The following is an 8,188-nucleotide window of genomic DNA, read 5'->3' as shown; positions in this document are numbered from 1 at the left end:
GCTCTGCCTCTGTATCTATTATTGTTCAAAAGTTTATAATGGTCTCTATTGTCCATGAATGAGTGAGATCATGTGGTATTTTTCCTTTATTGACTGGCTTATTTCACTTAGCATAATGCTCTCCAGTTCCATCCATGACGTTGCAAATGGTAAGAGTTCCTTCCTTTTTACAGCAGCATAGTATTCCATCGTGTAGATGTACCACAGTTTTCTAATCCATTCATCTACTGATGGGCACTTAGGCTGTTTCCAGATCTTAGCTGTGGTGAATTGTGCTGCTATGAACATAGGGGTGCATATATCCTTTCTGATTGGTGTTTCTGGTTTCTTGGGATATATTCCTAGAAGTGGGATCACAGGGTCAAATGGGAGTTCCATTTTCAGTTTTTTGAGGAAATTCCATACTGTCTTCCATAGTGGCTGCACCAGTCTGCATTCCCACCAGCAGTGCACAAGTGTTCCTTTTTCTCCACAACCTCTCCAGCACTTGTCGTTTGTTGATTTGTTGATGATAGCCAGTCTGACAGGTGTGAGATGGTACCTCATTGCTGTTTTGATTTGCATCTCTCGGATGATTAGCGACTTTGAGCATGTTTTCATATGTCTCTTGGCTTTCTGAATGTCCTCTTTTGAAAGGTGTCTATTTAGGTCCTTTGCCCATTTTTTGATTGGATTGTTTATCTTCCTTTTGTTAAGTTGTATGAGTTCCCTATAAATTTTGGAGATTAGGCCCTTATCAGATATGTCATTGGCAAATATGTTTTCCCACACAGTGGGTTTTCTCGTTGTTTTGTTGATGGTTTCTTTTGCTGTGCAGAAGCTTTTTATTTTGATGTAGTCCCATTTGTTCATTTTTTCTTTAGTTTCAAGTGCCCTAGGAGCTGTATCAGTGAAGAAATTGCTTCGGCATATGTCTGAAATTTTCTTGCCTTTGGATTCTTCTAGAATTTTTATGGTATCCTGTCGTACATTTAAGTCCTTTATCCATTTTGAGTTTATTTTTGTATATGGTGTAAGTTGGTGGTCTAGTTTCATTTTCTTGCATATATCTGTCCAATTTTCCCAACACCATTTATTGAAGAGACTATCTTGGCTCCATTGTATGTTCTTGCCTCCTTTGTCAAATATTAATTGAGCATATTGGTTCGGGCCGATTTCTGGGCTCTCTATTCTATTCCATTGATCTGTATGCCTATTCTTGTGCCAGTACCAGGCAGTTTTGAGAACAGTGGCTTTGTAATACAACTTGATATCTGGTATTGAGATCCCACCTACTTTGTTCTTTTTCAGGATTGCTGCAGCTATTCGGGGTCTTCTTTTTTTCCAGATGAATTTTTGGAAAGTTCGTTCTAGATCTCTGAAGTATGCTGTTGGTATTTTAATGGGAAGTGCGTTGAAATTATAGATTGCTTTGGGTAGTATGGACATTTTAATGATGTTGATTCTACCAATCCATGAACACGGTATGTTCTTCCATCTGTTTATGTCTTCCTCTATGTCTTTTTTCAACGTCCTGTAGTTTTCTGAGTAGAGGTCTTTTACCTCTTTAGTTAAGTTTATTCCTAGGTAGCTTAATTTTTTTGGTGCAATGGTAAACGGGATTGTTTTTATAATCTCTCTTTCTGAAAGTTCACTATTGGTGTATAGAAATGCCTCAGATTTCTTGGGGTTAATTTTGTATCCTGCTACATTGCCAAATTCATGTATTAAGTCTAGTAGCTTTTTGATGGAATCTCTAGGGTTTTGTATGTATAATATCATGTCGCAAGACCCCGAATGGTTTATTCCGAGAGCTGCATCTCACATCTCTGCACCATAGTCCTCCACCCCCGAACCTGAGACCGTGTGGAAACGCCTGGAGTTCGCCTTCTTCCTTGTTACCTCAGCATCTTTCCCTACACTTGGAAGTTGCTCCCCTTCACCGCCTCCCCGTCACCTAGCTAACCTCTATCCCAGCAGTCGCCAATCATGGTCCGTGGACTACCGGTGGCCCGTGAGGTCCGAAAGGTGGGCGACCGCTGCTCTATTCATCCTTCAACTCGAAGACGATTTCTCGTGTGCTCAGTAGTCTCTCTCAAGTAATTAACCGGCATAAAGGATGCTGATCACTAAGGCTGTATCTGAATTGATGGATTCAGAACAAGAGAATTCTGTGGGAAAGAACATGCATTTAGAAGTGGGGAAACCTGGGTAAAGTACAAAGGGGTGGCCAGGGAAAGATGGCCTCCCCAAAGCAGAGAGGAGGCGGACCTTCGACAAGAGGTTGGTCAATCCTAGAAAGAAAGGAACAGTCAACCCAAAGAGATTTCAGAATCTGAGCAACAAAGAGATGGCAGGTCCTACTGGGTTTCTATAGCCTGTGATGTTCTACAGGGGCAGGGGGTCGCATGGCCGGGGAGGAGCAAGGCCAGGGGCAGCATGGAGGTGCTTGGAAGTGGCCGTTTGGGTCTGAGTGTGAGAAAGACAATAGGGGTGTGGGACCCAGAGGATGCAGTCCTGGTGGAATGTCAGATTTCAGACGCCCTCAGAGCCTTACCACGCCATTTCTCAGAGTGTGGCAGACTGTATCGTCCAACAATGACGACAATCTCTCCCATCCCACGTGCTCTCCTTCATGTGACTTTGACACCCAAAGCTAAGTCATAAAAGGCCAATAACAGCCCATCCGGCGTGGCTCAGCGGTTGAGCGGTTGACCTAGGAACCAGGAGGTCGCTGTTTGATTCCCGGTTGGGGCGGGTTGCAGGCCCGATCCCCAGTGTGGGGCGTGCAGGAGGCAGCCGATCCATGATTCTCTTTCATCATTGATGTTTCCATCTCTATTTCTCTCCCTTCCTCTCTGAAATCAATAAAAAAAAATATACATTTTTTTAAAAGGCCAATAATAGCTTCTCCCTGGGTGTCTTGGAACCCAGCCTTGGAGCCCTGAGCCACCAGGTAAAGACTCCGACGACCCACAGGCTGCTAAACCTAAGGCACAAGGACAGGCCACACGGAGATGTGCCAGCTCACAGCCCAGCTAAGGCCCCAACCACACCCAGCATCACCTGCCGGGCACGTGCGTGAAGACTGCTTCCAGCCTTAAAGAGCTCCCCCCTCCCCGCCTCGCCGCCCCCCACCTCCCACCTAGTCTTCAAGTCTTTTCAGATGAGGCCCCGAACAGCTTGCCGTGGAGACAAACCATCCCCTCTGTGTCCTGTTCGGATGTCTGACCCAGCGAATCTGTGAGCATGTTTGTTTAATGCCACTGAGTTCTGGATGGTTTCTTATGCAGCCGTCGCCCGGGAACACACAAGGTGTTAATAGATATTATGCAAAAAAGGGGAGGGGGAGGTTTGTTCCTGTAATTAAATGTTTTGGAACGCATTTCGCTACCCAAATTCCAAGGAAAACAGAGTTTTGATTTTACTGCGGCCTTTTCACATACAATGTGCACTGTGCATCTCCAAGAGGAAGAGAGAGTATTTGGTGCGCCCCAAACCTTTTATTTTTTTCCCCCGATGTTAGTCAACAGAGCCAAATATCAACAGTACAAGGATCGAAATTTCTTTTGAGAGCCAAATTCTTTAAACTGAAACTATACAGGTAGGTACATTGTTATTAACTTAATTAGGGTCCTCCTAAGCCGGCCTTTGCTAAAAACGTCCTCAGTCTGATGGAGGTACGTTCGCTGAGGCTGACCCCTTCCAACTCTCCCATCCACACTCGCTTGTATACTTGTTTCGTCCATCTCCTTCCGTTCATCCTCTCTGTATGTCCACACCATCTCCACACACCTTTCTCCATCCTCGACACTACATCTTCTTTCACTCCACAGCGTTCCCTAAAATTAACTTCATAAACTTTAAAGTTTTAAGTCAACTTCGCACTGTACGTGCGCGCCCGCACGTGGTGTTTTGTGGAAGAGCCACACTCAAGGGGCCAAAGAGCCGCATGTGGCTCGCGAGCCGCGGTTTGCCGACCACTGGACTGTATCATTCTGCAAAGGCTGCTGTTACAGCCCGAGTCTCATGGACTCTAACATGAGGCCCAGAGAGGCCCAGAGACCTGCCAGGATACATCCAGAGTCAGGACTAGAACCGGGTCCCCCCAAGGCCCGGCCGAGGGCTGCTCCCGAGGGCCAGCTCCCCGCACAGACATGGGTGGACGTGTGCGCTGGCTCCCTCCTGCCACGTCGCATCCCTCAGCCCTCAGCCTCCCCTGTGGCCTGCACGTCTCCCCCTTGCCTCCTCCTTCACCCTTTACCTGCTCCCCCCGCCCCAACTCTTCTTTCTCTGAGGACGCCTGGAGACAGGGAGAAGGGGAGGGAGGCGTGGGTAGCAGTCCCCACCTCTCCCTCTCCCCCACCCCCCTCCCCCAATGCACACCCCACACACTGCCCACCTCCACAGCTAACCTCAGCCCCGCACAGCTGGGCCGGGCTGCCTGAGAGCGGCTCCCCTGGCCTGAACACTGCCTGTTGTCCCGGCCCCTGGAGCTGCTGGGCTCCTCCTCCTCCCTCCAGCCCCAGCGGCGGGGAGAGGAACACAGCCCTCCCTTGTCCCTCCTCTTGATATTTCCAGTAAAAGCACCTCGAACACAATCTCGCTGCCACAGCCCTAATTATGTGTGAAATCATTTTTTTTTTAGCCCAAAACCAAAGCAAACAAGCGCACACAGAGAAGCCCATTCTCCCCGGCCCGGGAGGAGCGCCCCGCTCCTGTTGGGCTACCTCGGGCCTGCACAGAGACCCCGCTGTGTCTCGCAAGCGGCCCGCCTGGCCGAGGTGCCTCCCGGCCCGGACCAGGGAAGCGGGCCACCCCCTCGGGCGGGGGGGGGGGGGGAGAGTGGGTTTCAGTCTGTTCTGTCCTCCCCACGCAGGCTCACAGGGCCTCACACACGCCTGGTACCCTGTGAGGCCACAGGCAAGCACCTCTTTGTGAGAAGAAGAAAAAAAAGTGGGGTACTCAGGAGTCTCCCCAGAAGACAAGGGAACTATGTTCTGGATCCAGTCAAGTATGTTGGCACCTTGGTGAAATCTCTATCTTTTTTTTTTTTAATATATTTTATTGATTTTTCACAGAGAGGAAGGGAGAGGGATAGAGAGTTAGAAACATCGATGAGAGAGAAACATCCATCAGCTGCCTCCTGCACATCTCCTACTGGGGATGTACCCGCAACCAAGGTACATGCCCTTGACCGGAATCGAACCTGGGACTCTTCAGTCCACAGGCCGACGCTACTGAGCCAAACTGATCAGGACATCTCTATCCTTTTATTTTATTCTATTTTTATGTTTGGATTTCAGGTCCCCCCAAAGGACAGGTCATACAAAGCATTGTTCATACACGGCCCCCTTCTCCTCCTCCTCTTCCTCTCCCTCCCCAATCCACTCCTGTTCGTTCACATTGACAACCACACGCAAATGTGTTTAATACACGTTCTTCGACATACATGTTCCTTTGAGAAACTATGAAGGCAGTGGTTCTCAACCTGTGGGTCGTGACCACTTTGGGGGTCGAATGACCCTTTCACAGGGGTCGCCTAAGACCATCAGAAAACACATATATAATTACATATTGTTTTGTGATTAATCACGATGCTTTCATTGTGTTCGATTTGTAACAATGAAATTGGGGGTCACCACAACATGAGGAACTATATTAAAGGGTCGCGGCATTAGGAAGGTTGAGAACCACTGTATTAAGGGGAGTATATGTGATTTTCTTTTTTTAAAATATATTTTTACTGATTTCAGAGAGGAAGGGAGAGCGAAAGAGAGAGAGAAACATCAATGATGAAAGAGAATCATGGATCGGCTGCCTCCTGCTAGGGATCGAGTCCACAATCCAGGCATGTGCCCTTGACTGGAATCGAACCCAGGACCCTTCAGTCCACAGGCCAGTGCTCTATCCACTGAGCCACACCTGCTAGGGCTGTGATTTTCACTTATATAGGGTGCCCCTCAAAATGTATACACACATTTTGAATAATTGTAAAGGCAGTGTTTATTAAAATACAATTCATTTTCAAAGTTGAGCTACCAGCTGTTAAAGTGTGTATACATGTTGGGGAGATACCCTGTATCCGTGCTCCTGTGAAAGGTTCAACGTATTTCTAACTTTTTTGGAAGGTGTCTCCATGTTGCCATACAGCCCTTCTATACAGGACCCTGCACAGCAGTCCCACACTCACCCCCACAACACGGGTCCGTTTGCCTGGTGATGGCCACGTGGGTGCCTCCTCCTCCTTTCAACCACAATAATGTAGTGACAGGCACCCATGTACATATCCTTTCATGGATCTTTGCAAGAAATTCTTGGGCTTCTAGGTCTGGGATTTGGGCTGACCTGCAAGATACTCACCTGGTTCCACCCCATACCTCCAACTGGTTTCCAGAATGCCCGTAACCCCTTCACGCTTTCACCAACAGGACACGGGGATCCCGTTCCTCGCCATCTTACCAGCACTTGATGTTACCCAACTTGCTAACAATTGCCAGTATTTGAGGATAAAATGCTATGAGTTTTTGGTTTAATTACTTTTCTTATGTCTATTGAGGTAAAGTACCTCTTCAAAAAGTTCTTAGGCATTCAGGTTTCACCTCTGTACACTGCCCATCTCAGAGACTTTTATTTTACCACTAGAGGCCCGGTGCACAAATTCATGCACAGGTGGGGTCTCTTGGCCTGGCAGGTTGTTGAGGCCTATCAGGGGGGCCGGCCGGCCAGAGGGAGGGACCCCGGGAGGTTGGCCGGCTGACCCCCCAATCAGGGCCTTATGGGGGGGGCAGGTGGCAGGGGGGAGGGGCCATGGGGGGTTTGGCTATGGGAGCGCACTGACCACCAGGGGGCAGCTCCTGTGTTGAGCATCTGTCCCTTGGTGGTCAGTGAGCATCATAGCGACTGGTCGACCCGTTGTTCCAGTAGTTCAGTCATAACGGTCGTTTAGGCTTTTATATATACAGATTTTTCTAAGTTACATGCACACAACACACACACACACACACCCCGCGTGATTGAAATTGCACTGGCTACAGATTAAAGGACAGTTTATCTCCTTTCATGGTGAAGCTATTCCCAGCCAAACTCAAGGTCTTCCACTTGATTTCTGTGGAACAGAAATAGGGTGTGAACTACATTATGAAATTTTAAAAATTTAGTGGCAACATTTTTTTTTTCAAAAGTAAAAAGAAATAGGTGGAACTAAATTAAATAGTACATTTTACTTAACTGAATAGTATCATCATTTTAATATCTGATCAATGTAAAACATCCTTACGTTCTTTTGTTACGCAGTTAAGTCTTCAAAGTGCAGTGTTCACTCTGTACTTAGGCCACAGTTCGATTTAAACGAGCCACACTGCCAACTGCTATGGATTGAAGAGCCCAGGTCTCTCTCTTCGTTTATTCGTGGATTTATAGAAACTATTTACCTTATTGTGTCTTATGGGAAAAAAATGTTTCTATGGTGTACGGCGCCCAGGCAGAGGACTAGTGGGAGACAAGGGAGGCATCCAGGGGGCCAATTTAAGGCGGCGTTCACTCTCAGGGTGGCGAAGTGAGCGCCCCCTTAAATCCTGTGCCCTTTGCACTTGTTTCGCCCCTGCCAGCCCTTGATGGGGCCATTTAACTAGCGCTTTCTTAAAGGAAAAGGAGCCAACTGTTTAAAAGGTACACATTATGCCCTAGCTCAGCCGTGGGCAAACTACGTTTGAAATGAATAAAACTAAAAAAAAAAAAAGACCGTACCCTTTTATGTAATGCTGTTTACTTTGAATTTATATTAGTTCACACAAACACTCCATCCATGCTTTTGTTCCGGCCCTCCGGTCCAGTTTAAGAACCCATTGTGGCCCTCGAGTCAAAAAGTTTGCCCACCCCTGCCCTAGCTGGTTTGGCTAAATGGATAGAGCGTCAGCCTGCAGACTGAAGGGTCCCAGGTTCGATTCTGGCCAAGGGCACATGCCGGGGTTGCGGGCTCGATCCCCAGTAAGGGGTGTGCGGGAGGCAGCCAATCAATGATTCTCTCTCATCATTGATGTTTCTATCTCTTTCCCCCTCTCCCTTCCTCTCTAAAGTCAATAAAATATATTTTAAAAATAAAATGTACACATTATGCCCTAGCTGGTTTGGCTCAGTGGATAGAGCGTCGGCCTGCGGACCAAAGGGTCCCGGGTTCGATTCCGGTCAAGGGCATGTACCTCGGTTG

This window comes from Myotis daubentonii, chromosome 21 (assembly GCF_963259705.1).
Source record: "Myotis daubentonii chromosome 21, mMyoDau2.1, whole genome shotgun sequence".
Classification (NCBI taxonomy): domain Eukaryota; kingdom Metazoa; phylum Chordata; class Mammalia; order Chiroptera; family Vespertilionidae; genus Myotis; species Myotis daubentonii.
The sequence above is the reverse complement of the archived record's forward strand: the minus strand, read 5'-3'. Positions refer to the sequence as shown.